A 21,708-nucleotide genomic window follows, 5' to 3' on the forward strand; every position below is an offset into this window, starting at 1 on the left:
GCATTATGGCTTCAGCAGGGGCCACCATCCCTGCAGCTGTCTCCCCGCTGCGCCTTAACACATGCAGTGTCACCCATGACATGAGTTTTACTTGTCTGCAGCTTGAGGGGCCAAGCACCTCCAAACCCCTGCACCAATCTTCTTGAAACTTGGCAGGCTTTGTGGCCTCGGTAAGAGCTACCAACCCTGCAGTTTTCACTTCCCTGTGATGTAACATATAGATGTGACATGAGTTCGGCTTTCCAGAATTTGGGGTACAGTTTCCCCCAAAGCCCTGCACCGATCTTCTTGAAACTTGGCAGGTTTCATGCTCTCAGCAGAGGCTACTATCCTGGCAAGCTTCATCCAAATCAGACAAAAAAAAAAGTTATAGCTATTTCATTGATTCCCTATTATACCCTATGGCCAGATCTCCGAGGCAGCTCTGAAGCTTCGGTTGGATCAAGGTGAAACCCGGTCCGGAGCTCTGGATTGTCACTGCCATCCAAAGCAGCTGGATCCAAAGCCGGATCAGATCGCTGCTGACTTGCACAGGCCTAGTGTGCAGTTGTCACCAGCATGGATCAGATGCTGGAGCTTTGTAGCCCAGTGCAGCTGTTTGCAGCCTGCCCGTTGCCTGCTGCAGCTGCCCAGAGCCCAGGCTGGCTACAAACAGCTGTGCCAGACTACAGAGCCCAGCATCAGCTCTGTGCCAGCAGCAACTGCATGTGCACCTCAGAGCAGAGAGTCGGGATAGGGTCTGAGGCAGCACAACCCCGCCCCCACTCTCTGCTCTGAGGCGCGCGTGCAGTTGCCAGTATGGAGCAGGTGCCGGGGTTGCAGACCACCCACTGCCTGCTGCAGCTGCCCAGAGTCCAGCTTGGATACAGGTGGGGGTTGGCAATGGCACCAGGATTTTTCCGGCATTTGGCGGCAGCACTGGGGGAGCAGGTTGAGGAGGGCTATGGTGAATATTGGGGTGGCAGCAGCCCCCCTCCCATCACCACAGCCCACCCTGAGCACCAGGAAGAGCCCAGTGCCACTGTCAGCCCCAGCCTGCAGTGGCAGCCAGTTCCCTCCCGCGTGTGATGAATGGGGCCCCGGGTGGGCCAGGTTGTGGTGCAATCCCCACAGTGCAGGAGGGAGTGGGGCAGCGCCCTGCCCCTACTGCACTCCCTCCTGCACTGTGGGGGTCTTGGTCTGCCCCTCACCCCCCCACAAGTCCAGGGAGGATAATGGAAGAAACTTACCTGCCTGTGACTGGGTCAGTGAGGAATGTGTGGGTATCTGTGTGCCAGCCCTCCCCCTCCTTCAGCAACCTGTGGCCAGCTTGGAGTGGGGCAAATGATCAGACATGAACCCAGTGGTGGTGGGAGGAGTGGTGGTGCCCCCTTGCTATGGGGGTTTTCAGCACCCACATACCTCCTGCCAGTGTCTTGCATACCCCCAGGGGTACATGTACCACAGGTTGAGAAACTCGATCCTAAATAATTACTTTGCATCAGTCTTCCACGCGCCCAAGGGGGTCACCCTGTTGGACAGGGTGCAAAGCATCCAGGTATGTGTAATCTGTGATGCCATTAAGCCACAGAAAGGGAAATTTTGGTCATATGTACATCATGACATTGTCATGTGTACAAGCTCCCTATGTGTTAAGAGTGCTGAGGTATTCAGAGGCCATGTTATTTGGAGTTACATTTTTCAAGTGTTAATCACAATGAAAAGTGCAGAAATGTTGACAATTTGTCTAATGGGAGAACTGGGTGCTGAAAATTTAGTGCCTGTTGTGAGCACTAAGCAGTTGAAAATTTTGCCATAAGCGACTTCCCTAAGGAATTTCATGGTAAAATCAGGGCTCAAATACAGATGTGGGTGGTATGAAGTCCAGTGCTTTAACTATAAATCCATTCTTCCTTGAGACAGCCTCTGTTGTTGTCCACACATGAATAACAACAACAACAGCAGCACCAACAAAGATCGTGAAAAATCTTCTATTCACCTTGGGATAAAGTATGATACTTGGGCTCTAGAGAAAATGCATTAAGTCTGTCACTAGGGTCAGATTCAAAGCTTATTGATGTCAATAGAAGGATTCCCACAGGCTTCCGTGGCTTTGGGTCAGCCCCTCAGTGCGTAGTGGTTCTCATTTCCTAGGAGGACATGGGTTATTCTGAGAGCAAGCGAGTGAGTAAGCTAGCTGCTGGCATTTTTATAAAAGCAAAGGGCCAGCACAGTTCTTCAAAGACCATTTTGGCCTAATCCTCCTCCTCCAGGACTAATGTAATTTCACATTGGCTTTGACAGAGTGAAAAAAATGAAGTCAAATAAATCCCACCTTTATGAATGAAATTAATTATAAGACAGATTTAGTTGGCTGGGCATGCATCAAGGCAGTGTGTGGGCTCATTTTCAGCATGATATTATCCAAAGCAGTTATTTCTTTTTGGAAGTTCATAATGACGTTTCTAGGAATTATTGCACATGCAGCTCCGGAGACATACACACTAAATTAGAAATCATGGAAAACACATTGTGTGTCAACAGTTTAATCAGGTGTCTTTTGGTTTGCCAGGGTTTCCACACAGCTGGCAAATGGTGAGATGAAAATCACTCTGCTTATTTATTTTTATGATTTCAAGTCATTGGTGATGGCAGTGCCAAATATCTTTGATTCTAAAAAGATCAGAGAATCATAGAAATTAGGGTTGGAAGGGTCCTTAGGAGGTCATCTAGTCCAACCTCCTGCTCAAAGGAGGCACAGCCCCAACTAGATCATCCCAGCCAAAGCTTTGTCTAGCTGCATTTTGAAAAACTCTAAGGATAGTGCTTCCACCAACTCTCTGGGTAACCTGTTCTGGTGTTTCACTACCCTCCTAGTGAGAAAATTCTTCCTAATATCTAGCCTAAACTTACCTTGCTGCAACTTGACACCATTGCTCCTTGTTCTGTCATCTGCCACCACTGAGAACAGTCTAGCTCTATCCTCTTTCGAACCCCGCTTCAGGTAGTTGAAAGCTGCTATTAAGTCACCTCTAAGTCTCCTCTTCTCTAGGCTAAATAATCCCAGTTCCCTCAGCCTTTCCTCATACATCATGTCCCCACTGTCCAAACCATTTTTGTTGCCCTCCACTGGACTCTCTCTAATTTGTCCACATTATTTCTGTAACAGGAGGCCCAAAACTGAACACAGTACTCCAGATGTGGCCTCACCAGTGTTGAATACAGGGGAATAATTACTTCCTTTGAACTACTGGGAACACCCCTACCAATGCAGCCCAGTATGCCATTAGCCTTCTCGGCAACAAGGGCACACTGCTGGCTCATATTCAACTTATTGTCCACTGTAATCCCCAGATCCATTTCTGTAGAGCTGCTGCTTAGCCACTCAGCCCCCAGCCTGTACTGGTACATGGGATTGTTTTGCACTAAGTGCAGGACTTTGCACTTGTCCTTGTTGAACCTCATGAGATTCCTTGCGGCCCAATCCTCCAACTTGTCTAGGTCAGTTTGAATCCTAACCCTACCCACCAGCATATCTACTACTCCCCCCAGCCTGGTGGCATCTGCAAACTTGCTGAGGGTGCCCTCTATGCCATCTTCCAGGTCGCTGATGAAGACATTGAACAAAATTGGCCCTAGGACTGATCTGTGGAGCACTCCACATTATACTGGCTTCCAACTAGGCATGAAGCTATTGATTACTACTCTCTGAGCCCAATGCTCCAGCCAGTTTTCTATCCACTGTAAAGTCCATTGATCCAGCCAGTACTTCCTTAGCTGGCTTGTGAGAATGTTGTGGGTGACCATATCAAAAGCCTTGCTACAATCAAGGTATACCACATCCACTCCTCTCCACACATCCACAGAGCAAATTGGTCCCAGCCAGCCTAGGTGACCACAGAGGCAGGGAGAGCTGTTTTGGCAGGACATTTTACAGGACATGTTTGCTGGGATATTTTGGCTTGCTGGGATGGCTGGGTTGGATAGGTCCCAATCCAGCTATACAGAGATTGGGACCCTTCTCTCCACATGCCTGGGAGAGCTGTCTCAGCTCATCAGGATGCTGCCTTGCAGCAACATGGACACTAGGACCATCACAATCTCCACATGACTGGGAGGCAGCTAGCGGTTCAGCAGCTGGGACAGCTCTCCCCAACCTGTGGAGATTGACACCATCCCCTGTACCTTCTCCCAGGCCCAAGGCTGGCACCCAGGGCAGTCTGGAGCTCCCCCTGGCATCTGCAGGGGGGAAGAGCAGGGCTGGAACAGCCCTAAACTGAACATCTCCCATCCACAGCAAATTTGTCCCTAATAGGCACATGATCAAATGCACTCAGGGGCCCAGTTTAATGCACCTGAATTTTCTGCACAGAAAATTCAGGTGCATTAATTGCATGTGTAGACTCTCCCACTGTCACTAAAGTGAGAGAAATTGCAGATTCCAGGCAGGGGCTGTGCCTATGTGGCACACAGTGTCTAGCTGTTTTGGGGCAATGTTGTCATATTATTAATCAGTGGTCTGCCAGTGAACAAGAGTATATTGACTTGCATACAAAACAATGGTTACACAGCTTATCACATTGTTCCTTCTTCCTGGAGTGAATTATCTTCCTCCACCTCTAGCCTCTTCCATTACTGCACCGCCCTTTTCTCTATTTGCTTTTCCATCAATGCTTCTTTCCCTTCCCATTGTTTGCTGCTGTTCTCCCACACCCAATCTCTGTCTTCCTCTTCTGTCCTCTATAGGTCTCCTTTAAGCTCTTTAAGGAAGTGATCTTGCCTCTGTAAAGTGCTGAACCCCCCATAGCTATGGAGTGTGGGTCAACAAGAGCAGCAGCCCCCTCTGCCACCTTTCTCAAGGGCACAAACATTGCTGCAACTGCAGCAACCACTGATTGTGCTACTGCGATTGGCACTGTGGCAGCTGGCTCTGCTCTGGGCATCACATAGCTGCCCAGAATGAAGAGCTGCCTGTCTGTGTGGGCACCCAAATGTGTGGCAAAGGTAATAGTGATCCTCAGAGCTGAGGAAGCTGGCTCCTTGACTTACTCCTGTCTTCTCAACATCAAACAAAAATGATCTGTAAGAGCCCGATGTGAAAATGCTCAGCAACTATCAGGGTCAAGACAGTAGTTAACATACCCAGAGCAGCATAGAAAACTCTACAAAGTGTCTTGACCTGGTAGAGGAGTTTCATTTTGCTTTCCAAAAAAAGCGTATTTTTCCAGTTGACACATTTGGTGGCGAAAGCTGAGGAGGCAACAAAACCAGCCCCAAACTTGTCTGAGATGGCTGCAGCTCAGAGCATCTTGAAAAATGGCAGTGGAGCTGCCTGCACTGAGCTTGTCTAGCTAGGGGACTGGCTGCCCTGTACTGAAGCTGCCAGAGCCTGAGGTATGCAAGGAATGTTAATGGCATGCTTGAGCGGACAGCTTCAGAGCCAGAGGCTGAGAACAGTTCTCTCTGCCATCTGTTGTGAGCCATGGAGTTTCATAGCAACAGCTTCTCAAGAATGATTTTTTTTTTATTAAGAAACCCCCTCACTCGCATACTCATGAATAAGCAAGATAGGGGCTTAGATTCCTTCTACAGAGTGATGTAAATTAAAAAATACTGTTTAATTCTCAGCTTGTATTTTTAGTGGGGGCCTTTTAGGTGGCAGTTTTCTTTTCAAGTAGCACTTTCCAAAAGCATATGAGAACATTAACCAACACATGTGAATTTTTTTTTAAATCACCAAAAACTTACCAGTTCAAGTCTACTCTTGGTCACTAGTTTCCCAACATGCTTGTCATCTAAGGGCATGTTAGTGGCCTGCGTGAATGGAGATAGCATCTTTCCCATGATATGAATAACCACATTGTTATCCCACTCAGTAGCAGAGAGACATGTAATTCCTTTTATTTTACAGGACATGTCAAAACAATGCCTATGCAGCTATAATGTTTTAATGCATTTCCATTCTGCAAAGAAACTGACCTGGCAGGAACGTACAGCTACATATAATACTGAATATCTCAATAGCTACTTAGGCATCGCTGCAGTGGCTTTGTCGGCAGATGCAATCTGCAGCTACCTGACCAAATGTAGATGGACAGTTATATTAGCATTCCAAGTGCCTTTTAAAAATATCTGGCCTTTATTTCCAAAGGGCTCTAAAAAAGAAGATAACTCCTACTGAAAAATCAATGACAGCTGGATGCTAACTCCCTTAGATCTCTCTGAAAATCCCAACTATGGGCCTTCAAATGAGAAAGCAAAAACATTTCAGGGTGGATTAGAATAAACCTGCCTTGGAGATGGTGATGGAGTAGATTTGCTAGGGGTACAAAATGGGTGTTATCTGTTCCAAATGTGTATGGCTGTTTGACTCATTAGAAAAAGTCTGCTGGTTACACAAACCATGAGATGTTGCCAAAGCAACTGCCTTCAGAGATGCATCTTCATGCGCGACCTACCAAAATGGCAATTTCGCAAATTTTGCAGGAATTGCAAAATCTAGCAAAAGTGGCCAATGTCAGCAAAATCCATGGAAAAAAATGAAAAGAAAAAACTTGCTGAAAATAAAATGCTGACTCCCCAGAGGGTGCCGGAAGTCCTCACAGTGCTGTGGCCTAGCTGTGCAGCCGACCATGGGAGAAGGAGGGATGGGGGACTGCCTGCAAGAAGGGCAGCCCAAGATGGCTGCTGCCTCTGCTCCTACCCCTTACCACTGACTGTATGATAGGGCTGCCCATCATGTGGCCCTACCCCTCTCTACCCCTCTCTACCAATTGGCAGTGGGGGGCAGGACCACATGACCAAAAGCCCTCACAACCAGTCATAAAATCTTTGTGCCTCCTGAGGCTGGGGGGGCACAGTGACCGCCCGCAGGTAGTGGCAGTAGTGTCAGCAGTGGGGGCATGGCAGCGGCGAGTGGGGACTGCCTGCAGATGGCCATGGTGACATTGGCGGTGAGGGCGGGCCGAGCGGGGACTGCCTGCTGACACTGATGGCAGCGTCGGTGGCAATCAGTCTCAGGGGGTGCCACGTGCACCCCCTACGCGTTGCCACTGCACCCAACCAGCCCAGAGGGGTGGGGACACTGAGGCCCCTCAGGTAACCAGAGGCATGGGAGAGGCGGGCGTTTGTGCTTCAGTAGGCCCATGAATAAGGCAGGTCTGACCATGAAATTGGGCAGCTACTTTCTCGAGTTAAGTACACCCAAGGCATCACTGATGTGAAGCTTGGGCTGAGCCGTCTCAACAGGCCTCGAGTTGCTCAGACATTCCAAGATGCCTGATTCTGCTCAGTTTCCAAAGAGCATATTGACTTTTTTCATGATGGCTGTTTGCATATTCCTACACTAGCACACAAGTGGGCTGCAATAAATACATAAACGTGGTGGGAAAAACCTGCAGATACAAAATAGGGTCAGAAAGTGGTCAGTGGAAGGAATCTCTCATGCCATTCAAATCACACTGAAAGATGTGCGTTGCATTGGAAGAGAAAAATACCCAGATGCTCCAGGCTGTAGGGGATGTTTGAAATGTACAGATGTACGTGGCACCCAGTATAATGGCAGGCTTGATCATAGGAAAGGGAATGAAAATTACAGTGAAAACTGATAGCTGTATGAGGGCTGTTGGAGAGATGGGACTTTTCCCTCTAATCATCAGGTAGTCATTATCATCTGATGGTTGTTTGCCCTCCTATCAGCTTTCTGAGAAGTACAAAGGGGGGAGGGGAGAGGACCTGATGATGCTTTCTGAGGTATGGCATCATTTAACTGTAATAAGAAGAAAGGCAAAGCACTTCTTCAATGGGGAGGCTGGAGAGATTGCAGAAGTGGGGGTGGGGGAGGGAATGGTGTGAAGAGCAGGACAAGAGTCATTAAAATCCAGTAACTCCCTTCAATGAAAGAAAAAGTTATTTAAAAAAAAATCTCCCAAATATAAAGCAAGCTCCATTATAATGGAAACATCTTCCATTGTTCTGCTTTTCTTTTCCTCTTAACCTTTCCTGGGAAAACCTTTGTGCTTCTGCTAGAAAAGATTTAGACTAATCAAAATGAATTCATTCTAATTGGGACTTATTAATAGACAGATGAGCCTTCAAATCCTCCTTTTTCAAACAAATGACCCATGGAAATGAACAGGTGACTTATGTGAGTAAAGATTTGGTGAATATGGTTCAAACGTAAATTGGGACCTTGGTCGAAAGCCCATAAAAGTCCGTAGTAAAGCATTCATTGATCGAGTTTAGTGAGCTACGTGTCAGGTTTAGATGCTGGCCAGTCTAAAACCAGACAGCTCTGACTGTACAACTTGGCAGTGGAAATCCTTGTCTAGATAAGAACATAGGTAGACAGATCAAAAACTCCTCACTGCCCTGACTAATGCACACTTCTATAAATGAATAAAAAATGGAACATCTGAACCAGTCCCGAAACATTCAGTAAATCTTTCTCTCTCATTCTCTCTACTCCCACCCATTATTTATTTTCAGGCTTGATACTCTGATCTTTTGCTTTCTGAGCACTTCACAGGTTTGATTTCATTCCATCACTACAAAGAACAAAGTTTACTCTAGAGTTGCATACTTTTCAGGGCGCTTCTAAAAAAAACAAACAAGAACAGTGCAGATTTACTCCTCCGCTCATGATTTTTAATGTCTCAGCTCCCAGAGTCATGTGATTGTTGAGGCTTTCACTTAAAAAAAAAAGTTATCCCCTTATCCCAGGAGACTCAAAGCATTAGAAGCAATTAAAACAACATCAGATTTATTATTCACTTTAATTATTTTAGGGGTTATTAAGTCATTCTAATTTTTTTCGTGGCCTGGCTCATATCTTTTAGAACACTTAAGGCTGGCAACTCTGCACAGGGAGAGAAGCGGTCATGTCTAGTAATGTGTTAAATATATGCAGAATATTAGATATACACAATTCCCACTAATTTCCACTGGAGCTGTGAGTGTTCAGCACCTCTGAAAAATCAGGCCTATCCTATAAATTGAAAGCCATTCATCTCACTTGGGTTCATGGGGGCGATTTGGCTAAAATCTATATCTTTGCAATAATACAGCATCATTTATCACTACATTAGATTAACTTCTTTTGGGGGTGGGGGAGGTAGGAAAATTAATAGTTTTTGCTCTTTCATTGTACTGTTCCCTCCTTAAAAGCATCAAAGCTTCAGTAATGGTGGAGATAAATGCTTGCAATAGAACAATTGTCTAATGAACATCCTTGTTCTCCCTCACTGTCACTTTCTACTCATTTACCCAGCAAGTTACTGGCCTGTAAACTAGTTCAGTTTTGAGGAAAATCAGGCTCCTATTGGCTCATTTCTAGGAACAGCCAATGCATGCTGATAGCTTCATCTCTGATCCCTTACATTTTACAGTATATCTACAAATCACAGGGCAATGCCATATTAAGACACCCAGACTAGCTCTAAATAAACTAAATTGTTACCAGAAGAAATATAGCCATATTAGTATAACACGGTGCCCACGTTAATGTACCCAGCTTCATAATAGGATGGAGTTCCACGCTTATGAAACTGTTCTGCTGCTAGTATCTGATTTGGTTTGTTCAAACCTAGTTATGAGATCTCTGCACAGAATAATTTATTCATTCATTAGGTTTGTATGCTGCCCTTTCCAAAATGGCTTAGAGTGGCTTACAATAAAAGTTCAAATAACTTATCAAAATGGAATAAAATATTTTGTGCTCTGTAGGCAAACTCTTGAGTTACCCATAAATACTTCTAGTAACTCGGATCATGGGAACCACAATACTGGAATGTATCAATGGGCCATGCGTTCTAGCATCTTGCTTCAGCAATGTCTCAGTACAGGTGGTTTCAGGAAATACCCTCTAATGCATTGATTTGAGCAGCAATGTGTGATGAGAAAAGAGGCTTTTCTGATTCCAGCTGGTGACCAGACTTGAAGCATGAGAACTGAAGGGTTAATTTTTTCCTAATTAGGTGCAACTGCAGCTCTTACAGTAGGAACAATGATGAGAGTGGACCCTATGTTGCTGTTGTTTATCAGTCCTAGGAATATTGCAGGATGGTGCTGTATGTTCACTTGTCTTTTTTCCTAGTTTGACTTCATGCTGGCATCCTGCCTATTCTTTCTTTATTTGCTATATTCAGAGTGTTGTCCCCCCTGCCTACCCTCTCCCACAAGGCTCAGTGCCAGCTAGGGGTTCCAGGAGCATCTCGCCACCACCTGTTGCTAAACCTATCCATTGTCTCTACTGCATATATAGGGGCAGAAAGACTGCAGGAGTTCAGCAGTGCAGATGCACCCATATTCTGACCCAGGCAGAGGGGAGTCCCAGAGACACCCCTGCCTTACTCCTGTGGTAGGCTGCAGCTGTCCGGGGTGCTGTAGGGACAGTGACAGCAGCAGCCTGTGTTTCTTTTTCTGAACCTGCCACATGCCTACTGTGATGCCTGCTGGTCAGGAGCAGGCGATGAAAGGAGCAACCCACTCCCTGACACTGTCACTGTCCTTGGCTGATACAGGCAAGGGGGAACCCCAGAGCTCCCCCTGTGGGTTACAGGGGAACAGCTGCATGGGGTGCCAGGCTAGGCTAGAAACAGAGGTGGTGGTGCAGAGGTTCCTCCTTCCAGTGCCTCCTCCCTGCCAGTGGGGAACACCTGAAGTGAGGGGGGCAGCTGAGCAGGGAGCAGGAGTTGGAAGGAGGAGGAACCTGCGAACTACTGCTGCTATCCCTAGCCAAGCCCAGTACTCTGTGCAGCTGCTGCCTACAGTCTCCAGCTAGACAGTGGAGGTGGGTGCGGTCTGGGGCTTTCCCAGGGCCTTCAGAAACTATGGGCAGTAGTGTAAGTGATTCCTTCTTGCAGTGCTTGCTCCATGCCATCAGCAGACACTTAGGAACTATAGGGGGCAGGGGGAAGGTACCGGAAGGAGGAGCCTGCTCCCCAGAGCTCAGACTTAAGAAACTCAATTTCCTGTCATCTGGCATGCAGATTCGGGGGTCTGCACCCCTGGGAGGGCTGTGGGGCTGTGCTGGACTCCTCCTGGGGGTGTGGGGCTCTGGATCTGCACCAGATGATAGGAGGCTGCTGCTGCCGCCTGGAACTGGTGCTGGGTGCAGCCTGTGCCCAGCATTGGGCTCCATGGAGCTCAGCCCAGCGGTAGGAGGCAGAGCACAGCCCTGGCTCTGCCCACCTCCCACCAGTGGGCTGCACTTTGAGCAGCTCTGCAGCCCCACAGAGCTCAGCCCAGCAGTGGGGGGTGGGCAGAGCCAGGGCTGCGCTCCACCTCCTGCCACCGGGCTGAGCTCCATGCAGTTGCGCAGCCCCATGGCGTGCAGCCCAGCCATGGGAGGCCGGCAAAGTCAGGGCTGTGCTCTGATTGGCTTCGCCAGCCCCATAGAGTGCAGCCCAGTGGCAGGAGGCAGGCAAAGCTAGGGCTGTGCTCCAATCAGCTCCGCCAGCCCCAGGGAGCTCAGCATGGCGGTGGGAGGTGGGGAGATCTAGGGCTGCGCTCCGCCTCCTGCTGCCTGGCTGAGTTTCATGTGGTTGCGGAGCCACTCAGAGCACAGCCCTGGCTCTCCCCTGCCACCTGACACTGGGCTGCTTCAAAACTTGAAACGGTTTGAAACTTTTGAAACATTTCAAATGCCCTCATTTTGTTTCAAAGCTGTTTCGAAGCTTTTTGTTTTGTTTAATTTTCACTGTATTTATATGTATGTATGTATGTATGTATATGCACCACTTGTGTACTGACGATGTATATGTGTACATACACACAACAACATGAATTTCATGCAATATAGATTGATAGATAGATAGATAGATAGATAAATTCTTTACCACCACTCAGAACACAGGCAAATAATATGAAAGAACTAAGAAAAGGGCTTCAGTGAAGATTATGGCAATATTAAACTATACTAAAATACAAGCTCACAATCATGAAATACAAATGCACAAAATATGAGGCACTAACATACAAAATAAGTCACAGGAACAATGAATACTAACATCTTTCAGGGACACCCAGGGCCCAGGCTGTCCTGGAGCAGTGACTGTGCTCTAGTGACAGAGAGGAGATTCCCCAGTGCCCTTCAGGCCCTTCCACAACCCAGCTGAAACAGCCCATCAAGGAAAACCCCAAACCCAGGGAGCACTCTCCTCTGGGCTACCCTTCCTGTGGTCACCCTAAATTCCCCCTTCCCCAGTAATTTATGACTCCAGGACCCGGTGGTGGGGGCGCTCTCGCTCTCTTCAGTGAGTCACCTCCTTTTTCACCAGGGCCCTAGCTGCCTCGGGCTTTCTTTGTGCCACCAGCCCACTTGGAGCCCTAGGCACCATCACATCCCCTGGGGGCTCTGCCTTTTGCTCAGGGTTGGAGATCTGAGCCACCTTGTGCGGCACCAGGGCTCGATCCACTCTTGGACCCTTTGTACACTGGTCCGTGCACTGTGTTTCTGGCTTTGTGCCAGGGGATAGGGACCCAAACCACCTCAAATGGCTTTCAGGCCTAGGCCTGCTTCTAGGCACTCCATGTGCCTACCCATGCACTGTGTTCATGGCCTTGTGCAAGGGGTTGGAGATCGAAGGTGCCTCAGGCGGCTCCCAGGATCTTGGTCCACTCCCAGACGCTCCATGCAGCACTGTCTGCACAGACTGCCTGGCCTCATGCCAGGGGTTGGAGACCCAAGCTGCTGCTTGCAGCTCCCAGGGTCCTCACTCCATGGACTGCTTGTGCACCGACTGAGCTGGAGAAGCGAGCTGTCTTGTGCAGCTTCCAGAGTCTCGCTCCGTGCACCGACATCGTGCTCCTCAGTGGTGGGGCTGGCAATGCAGCCACTCACTGCTCCCATCCAGCAAAGAGGTCCAGGTAAGCACAGGGCAAGCTTCTCCCCAGCCATCATCTGATTGGTGGGAATGTCCCACCAATCCCTTGAAGGTTTTTTTCAAGGTAGCAGCCAGGCTGCTGTCGGCAAGCTCACCACAGTGGAAAGAACAAGATATAGAGCAGTGGTGGCCAGACTGCAGCTTGCGAGCTGCATGCAGTTTTCTGGCAAAATACTTGCGGCTCTCGCCCCACTCTTGAAGCCCCACACATGTCTCCTGGACTGACGGCTTAGGTGCTGGGCTGCTGGGGTGGGTGCAGCCATGCCGCTTACCCTGGGACGTACTCCCCACAGGGAAAGCCAGAGTGGCTAAACTCCAGGTCGCTTAGCACCCCTCCCCTGCAAACACACTCTCTCTGGGTCACTCGGCACCCCCCCATACTCTGTCACTGGGTCACTCAGCACCTCCCTCCTTCCTCCCCACCCCTTGCATTCTCCAGCTCTTGAACTTTAGTGAAGGATCAGATGTGGCTCCCAGGGTGAGTAACTCTGGCCACCCCTGACACAGAGGAAATTATATGTGACAGAATTTTGTGCAGCATGCTGTATCCCAATAATTATATTTATTAAAAAAATAAGCATAAAAATAAGAAGTGACATTAATGCAGCATCATGGTTGATATTTACCTACAGTGAATTCAAAGCATAACATAACAAGTGTATTATATATATTCAAGCAGAAAACTAAGCAATAAATACACTGCATCACATACCTACAAAATGACCAAATTCCTGTCACAGTAGGAACCATACCTTAAATTATTTACTGGTCTGTTTGTGCAGGTCTCAACCATAACATTGCAGTAACATAGCACTTTGTATCTAATTTAAGCAGTACTGCAGCCTTTGTATGTTTTCCAAGGTCTAAAGTAAAAACAAAGAACATAATTCAGTCTGGAACTTTGAGAAGTTATTGAAAAAAAGCACTCACAGACATTCATATTCACACACATTCCCCTCCTCTCTCAGGAATTTATGGCCATTATGATGTCCCAATTTTGTGCTCATTAGAGAACCGTTATATCTTCATTTAATTAGTTTGACAGATTTTCATTTAAATATAAAAAGACTTCTAGCCTTTAGAGAGCAAAAGGGGGCCTTGTCTCCATTTTACTTTTTGACTCTGATTTACTGGAATGGGGGGAAGGGAAACAGCTAAGCATGCGTGATTCCTCTCTTTTTTGTATTCTTTTTCATTGCTGCTTTCTCCATTCCTTCAGTGCACCTTGTGGGCAGGCTGCATATCACAGCTTCATAATTTCATAGCTAGTAGGGTCGGAAGGGACCTGAGCAGATCATCAAGTCTGACCCCCTGCCATGGGCAGGAAAGAATGTAGGGTTTAAATGAACCTGGCTAAGTGATTATCTAGCCTCCTTCTGAAGACCCCCAGGGTAGGAGTAAGCACCACTTCCCTTGGAAGTTGGTTCCAGATCCTAGCTGCCTGACTGTGAAGTAGGGCCTCCTGATGTCTAGCCTGAACCTACTCTCAATCAACTTGTGGCTGTCATTCCTAGTGACTCTAGGTAGTGCTCGGGGGAACAGGGACTCTCCCATTCCCCATTGGTCCCCCTGATAAGTTTATAGATGGACACCAGACCCCCTCTCAGCCTTCTCTTGTGGAGGCTAAACAGGTTCAGGTCCTACAGCTTCTCCTCATAGGGTTTGCCCTGCTGTCCCTTGACCATACGAGTGTCCCTCCTCTGCACCCTCCCAATGCTGTCCACAGCCTTACACCTTCAGCCCAGAAGACCTAGCTGGGACAAGCAGCTTCCTTCTTGACTCCATATATTACAACATGGACCTTGGAGAACAGAGCCTTCTGATTCCTGTATACCATATGTCTCCCAGATAACAAAATTAACATTAAACTGTTAAACCAGTAAAGTTCCCTCCAGGCTTGCAGCAAATCCCTTGGGAACATAAGAAACAACAAGCTGCATATGCCTGAACAGCTTAAAAGATAGACATCACAGGTGTTGCTGTACTATATACTAACCTTGTTCACAGTGGGTGTGTCTACACATGCATTTGATTTAGGACCAGTTTTAAGGTTACCATATTTTAAAAAAGAGGACACTGGGTGGGGAGTGGGTCTATGATGGGGGAGCAGTGATATGCTCCCTGGTCCCCCAGCCCTGCCAGTGCCACTCACTCCTGACCCGCAGCCCCTTTCCCACCCCCCTCCAGCCCTGCTGGCTGGTGTCCTTCACTCCTGACCCACTACTCCCTGCTCCCACCTGGTGCCCCTCACTCCTGACCCACAGCTCCCTGCCTCCCAGCCCTGCTGATGCTCCTCACACTCAACCCACTGCCTCTCACTCTCTGTTCACTGCCCCCTGCCTCTCAGTGCTCCCTCCCAGCCTTGCTGCTCAAGCATCTTGCTGGTGCACACACACACCTTCCAGCAGCTGCTGGGGCCCACATGGAGAGCATGTGATCTTCCAACAGTCAATCAGCTTCCCCACTGCCCCTAGCCCTGAGCAAAAGTAGAGGCAAGGCAAAAACCCAGACATTTGCTTATATTTTAAAAAACCTGCCCAGACTGAGAAATAGGGCCAAAAAAGAGGACATGTCCTGGAAAACCGAGATGTATGGTAACCCTAAGTCCAGTTTTCTTGTGAGTAAACTACTTGTGAGTAAAAGCTCCCGGGCAGGCATCTACATGTTCAGAGACATGGGAGCAGATTTGTTGCTTGTAGAAGAAAACTGCTCCCACTTCCTGCAGCCCTGAAGTGGGCCCTTGCTGCCACCAGGGGGAGCTCAAGACTCTAGCTCAGGGGCAGGCAATTATTTCAGGTGGAGGGCTGCTTACTGAGTTTTGGCAAGCCAATGAGGGCCACATGACAGGCAGCCAGGGGCAGATAAATATTAATTTTCTAAATTTTTTAGGGGCCCCACAGGGCAGACAGAATGGCCTGGTGGGCTGCATCCAGCCTGCGGGTCACATTTTGCCACCCCTGCTCTAGCTGCACCTACCAGCAGCTGGCAGCCATCTTTTCAAGGCAGTCCTGCTCCCTGCTTTCCAGCTAGCTGCTCTTTTGGCCAGGATCAGTGGCAGAGGCCAGGGCCAGCATACAGTGGCTCTCTCACCTCAGCCTCTGCCTCACCCTGCCATGGCTGCTTCAGCCCCAGGAAGTGATGCCTACACCCTGGGTTCCTGCTGGCTATAGTGCTGGCCCTGCTGGGCCCAGCTGGCCCCCTGCTATCCAGGCCCTGGGAAAGCTGCACACCCCTGAGCAGGGGCCAGGGCACCAGGTGTGAGAGACACTAGCCAACCACCTCCTCCTGTACTCCCTGCTTTAGACCACTTGGACAGCTGCCCACAGACCCCCAGCCCCACCCTCTGCCACCCACCCCAGTACCATGCTCACTGCGGACAGTTCTCAGAAGAGCACTTTATTGCCCTCACAACAAACAGATTCCCCCCTCCCCAACATGAGAGCCCATCCCCTCTCACCCCCCAGCAACAGAGCCCATCACCCCTCTCTCCCCAGCAGAACCCCCCCCACACCCACCCTACTCACCACACATAAAACACCCTCTTCTCCGTGTGAACTATTTATAAGTGAAGTGCCGTAATTGATTGCATGCCCTCCTGGGGTGGGTGGCCACAGAGTGGGGGCACTTAGCAGGCAGAGCCCAAGGACTGGCAGCCAGCACCCTGGCCCCTGGCTGTTCCCTCATGGGTACGCACATGTGTTTTCTGGCCACTGGTGTCTTGGTCTTTCTGGCACAGTTGTTAGCGCTTTCCCCCTTGCAGGCTGGCAACCCTCTCTCTCAGGCTACAAAAATCCTAGCCTTAAAGGGGCTCCACTGCTTTCCTTAACCTGGCCCTCTCCTTTCCATAACAGGGCTAGAGTTCCCTGTTCACAGTCCCTTCCCTTAATTCCAAAACTTCCATGGGGAAAAAATGATTCAGCTTGGAGTCCCTTCACTTTAGAAAAATATTAATGGCAGCAGGTATTACAGTGTCTTGAAGGAATTGTACTGGTTTGGGGCAAGATAAGAATCAGTGGTTCCTCTGTATTGTCTTCACATTGTGGATTCACAGGGCCAAATTCATTGGGCCAAATTCATCCTCAGTGGGCATGTCTACAGATGCATTTACAATGGCTTAAATTTATCGTGCAGTAAATTACTTTACAGTAGGTGGGAATAGGCTGGTGTCTACATGTGTAGGCATTAAAGCACATTAACACTACATGTGGATTGACTTGGGACTAAAGTTACTTCCAAGTCAGTCCACACACACAGTACTCCTGAGCAGTAAGGCATCTGCATAGGCATTACTGCACAGTAACTGATTGGGTGTAAATTTGATACCTGCATGATGTTCAAGTCTCCAAAAGTCAACATATTTACTGTGCAGTATGGGCATGCACATGTAGATGTGCACCTGTACTGAGGAGTAATTTCGGTAACTGTGCAGTAAACACTTATGTGTAGATGCACCCACTGTCATTTCAGTCCTGGCAGCAGAGTAATACTAGGTGCAGGTGTGGCTCTGGAAGGATTATGTAGTTCCTGTTGCAAATAGGGGCTACTGAAGACACATAATTGTTATCATGCAAACTATAAACTTACAAGATTAATATAGATTGTGTTTCTTCATTTTCAGGAAGGAGCTGAGTGTTTTTTGGCATCCAATACCCATTAGTTGTTATATGGGTAATATGATTGGTAAAAGGCTGTTGTTTGTTAGAAACTGTCCCCTTGCAGTGAGGGGTGCTTCTAAAAATGACTTCTCTGAATTTACATAACTGATACAGACTGCAACAGAAAACATCAGGATGTTTTCTCAATTACACATCAGGATGTTTTCAGTGTAATTGAGAAAAAAATCCTAAATAGATCCTGCCTAAAGAAATTAATCGATCCCTTTAGTTTTGAGTTTATGTCTGGGCAGGAGTTTATAAAGGAGAATTCCTCTTCTCCATAATGTACCAAGCTAATAACATACTGAAGAAGCTAATAGCTAGTGTCTTGTTTGAGTCTGCGCATCTGTTTAAGGTCTTGTACAATAAAATCCTGCAGCAGAATACTACAGGTCAGAGGTTTTTGAATGGAAGTAGAAGATATTTCCTTTTATGCCTTATTCCTTTTAATTTCACAGTGTACTCTGGTAAAAAAAAGAAAAAAGAAAAAGTAGCAGTGCTTATGTGGCCTGATCTTTACCCTTAATTACTTTATATGCCCCTAGCATGTACTGCATTAACCATGTTGTATTCCATCTGTCTGACTATCTGATCCATTCTTGTGGCATCATTTCAGCTGAATTTCCATACTTTTTATTCCTAGTCCACTCATATGGAGTACACAGATCCTCTCTGACCTTTAAAGGACTACATTATTCATTTGGTATGGGAATATTTCTGCAGTCCATCACATCTTTTGATCTCTCTGAGAGCCCTTAAGTGGATTGAAATAAAATGTCCTGCCAAGCAGCTGTGTGTAACACCTCAGTAGCACTACTGGACCAAAGTACTTTGCTATACCTTTGAAACCCAACTCAGATCTTCAACCTAGTACTACAAGATGTTGCAACTGGGCCACCATGTGGCATTTTAACAGTTTATAATTTAACTACATCCTGTGTTCATAATGTACCAGCTACAGCACAGCAAACAGCAAACATTTTTAACTGCCCGGTCTCTTTATCAGTGCTTTCAAAGGTCCATCCTGAATAGGGTCTGAGTGGCAAAACACATACTGGGCAAATCTACACAAGATGCTAACAGCACAGTAGAGTAATTCTACTGCACATTAGCATGGCTGGCAAAACCATGCTAATGTGCTAATGTGCAGTAGAATTATTCTACTGTGCATTAGCATCACATAAAAAATATTAATCTTCCCTAATTCACTGTAATACTAATTACGGCACATTAAAGTTCGTACCTGTATTAAACTTAATGTGTCATAATTGCTGTGCATTAATTAATGTGTAGGTGTGTCCAATAAGAACCAAAATTAAGTCGTGAGCTATTCCTCTAAGATGTCTAGCTTCCTTTCGTAGCTTTGGCTGATCTATTGTATTCTGGGATGGTTAAGTTTCATGTGTTATGTTTAAAAGCAGCTTGCCTACTAGAAAATCCTACCACAGCACCAACTTGATCTACTGGGAGGTTTGCCTTTAACCCATTTAAAATGTATTATTTAATAGCTGGCCTTTAGCAAAGCCACTGACCTACAAGGGTCTCAATTTGAGGCTGGACCAAGAAGACGTATATAAGGATTCAGTCATTTCATAGCCAGCTACGACCTGGGAATGGATAACAGTAAAAGATGCAAATAAGTTTGTATCCACACTAGGAAAAAGCTGTTATCTTATAAGCTCCCTTGCTTTTTGACATGAGGTAACTAACACACAGTAAAACCCTAAAGGGCTTAAAGCAGTATGTTGTTTTCTCATGGCAGGACTGAGGTCAACAGTCCAGGGCAAGGGTTGGCACCTACAGCCTGCAGACCTGATTCAGACGATGAAGAGATTAGATCCAGCCTGTGGTACCTCAGGAAATCAGCAGCGTGCTCCAGCCCAAGCAATGGAGGAAGTGTCCCCAGGATTCCATAGTCTGCCTTTTTCTATTTCTTCCTTTCATGCTATCCACTGTTTGCCAGGGGGGTGAGGCTTATGGCAGGTGCTGGGCCACTACTTGGATCCCAGGGTGGCTCATGGAGGCAAAAGGTTGCCAACCCCTGGCTAAAGGTTTATTGTACCCTAAGAACTTTTATCACCTTGCCCTTACTAAACTTTTGCTACATGTTGGTTACCATGTATTAGCTAACATAGAATGAGAATATAATTCTTTCTTCCCTGGTGGAGACAAAGCCTGTTGTGGTATCACTCAGTCCCAAGACCTTGAATTGTAAGTGTCTTAGCCCCGTCTCCCTTGCTAGGCAAATGCCTAGAATAGTCTAACTAGAAAGAGTTTTGACTCAGTGATGAATTACCTTGACTAGAATTCAAATAATTTTGTTTTTTTCAGTTATTTTTATCTGGTGTGCTGTGCATCTAAGGGGCAGGGGGGAGGATAGAGTCCACTCCTTTTAGTAAAGTTGACAAAACAGGAAGTGATCTGTAACCCCAGACAAAATCCTAACTGAGCATTCAATTTGAGCCTTCATGGTACTGTGTAACAATTGTGACTCATTTCCTCCAATTAAATCTTCAGATATGCTTTATTGGAACCTTCTGAGCATTTTATTTTTCTCCTGCTGATAAGAGCTCTTCAATGGCACAATCTTTTTGTTTCTATTAAGGGCCAGAGTGACTTAAATAAGGAATCTATAACCTTCTGTAAGCTGCTATAGACAGATTCCAAGCAGATCACAGCAGGGTATATTTGGTCAAGCTGGTACAGCTGACCAGTTTTACTTTTGCTACTGGCTTTGGCCAAGGACCCTTTAAACAGGAGGCCTTCTCAGGGCCAATTTGCCTTTGGCCCACTCACCTGTTCTGGGCCAACTGCCCACCTTCTTGCCTGCCATGCATTGTTGTTATCTAATTAATGATCTTAATTAGGCAGGAGGCTGCCCATTTTCTTTCCCCAATGCCAGGGGACACTATTTGTGGCTCCGTACCTTCCCTACACTGCAGCCCATTCCTCACAGTTGGCATCCATAGTTCTTACAGTCACTGGCCCCATCCTGGGACCCAGACTTCTCCGATCAGGACCCCTCTAAGATCCCTCCATTCCAAACCCCAGGCCCTCCTAGCTCTGGGAGGCCCTCTTGACCGGTCTGGTCCTGGCTCCAGCATTGACCAGTCGAGGGTACTCTCTCTAGTTCAGGTCTCTGAGTCTCTAGCCCCACTCTATCTCCTGGGTTATGCCCTCTGGGCCCTACTAGCAGGTGACCCACCTGGTTGTGGGAGCTGGGGTTAAGGCACCCTGACCCACCTGTCACTGGGGTGGCTACTGGCCTGGCATTTCCTGGGGGCTCCTGCACCACTGAGAGCCCCACCCAGCCACCCACTCCTGGCAGGGTGCAGTTTTAGGTCAAGCCCAGGACCAGGAGCCTCCAAGCCATCCCCTACAGCTCATCCCTTACCTCCAGGATGATACCAGCAGCCTTGCAGCCAGGCAATGTTGCTGCCTGGCCCACCAGCAGGGAACTGATCTATTTATATAGGCAGCCAGGGATCTAAAATGGCTGCTGCAATCAAGCACCTGCTGGCTGCTTGGGTCTGATTTTAAAGTGACAGGCACTAGCAGTGCCCTGCCACAGACACATTGTTCAGGGCCCTTGCCTCTGCGATAGCCAGATAAGGAGATAACACCCCAAGGCCACCCCGGGCTTGCAGCAATGCAAAACAAACAAAGGAAGTTAAACAAATAAATTATCACTTAGCTGTCCTCTAGCAGTTTTTCCAGGCTTCACCTTCTGGTTGTCTGTTATCTTTCAGAGGCTTGGCAGAGCTTGCTTGCTTGTGCAAACAAAGCAAAGGACCAAGACAGCCCTCCTGGTGGCTGCTTATCCCCTGGTAACTACAGGCTTCAGGCAGCCTACTCCAGCTAGGTGCAGTCCCTTGAGGTTGCTTTTAGCATCTTTTATCCTTTCCCACTGTGGGCCTAGGTGGCTAACTCTTACTCACCACACCTGTGTCGGCTCCCTTGCTGGGAGACTCACTACATCCCAAGACCTGGTTCCCCAGTCTTCAGTGAGTTCTTCCTGGTCTTGGGTGTGCATGGGGAGGTGTTTCTTGGATGTGGGGCTGTTCAGACTCTCTCACACCCATGGTAACATTCACTCTAAAGAAGCAAATACCAATGACTTTAGCTCCTAATGTTGATTAGCTATACACATAAAGTAGAGTAAGTTAATGATTGATCTGGAAGGCAAATGG

The 21,708-nt window shown here is 47.5% G+C and overlaps 1 long non-coding RNA gene across 1 annotated transcript in view; it reads left to right on the top strand.

Moving 5' to 3' along the window:
* Positions 1–21,708, top strand: part of LOC149871022 (uncharacterized) — a 38,861-nt gene that overhangs the window by 14,275 nt on the left and 2,878 nt on the right. The window contains exon 2 of the long non-coding RNA XR_016440175.1: positions 19,281–19,433. This is a non-coding gene — a long non-coding RNA (uncharacterized LOC149871022). The remainder of the gene's footprint in view (positions 1–19,280; positions 19,434–21,708) is intronic.

This window comes from Crocodylus siamensis, chromosome 2 (assembly GCF_052110815.1).
Source record: "Crocodylus siamensis isolate JL-2025a chromosome 2, ASM5211081v1, whole genome shotgun sequence".
Classification (NCBI taxonomy): Eukaryota; Metazoa; Chordata; order Crocodylia; family Crocodylidae; genus Crocodylus; species Crocodylus siamensis.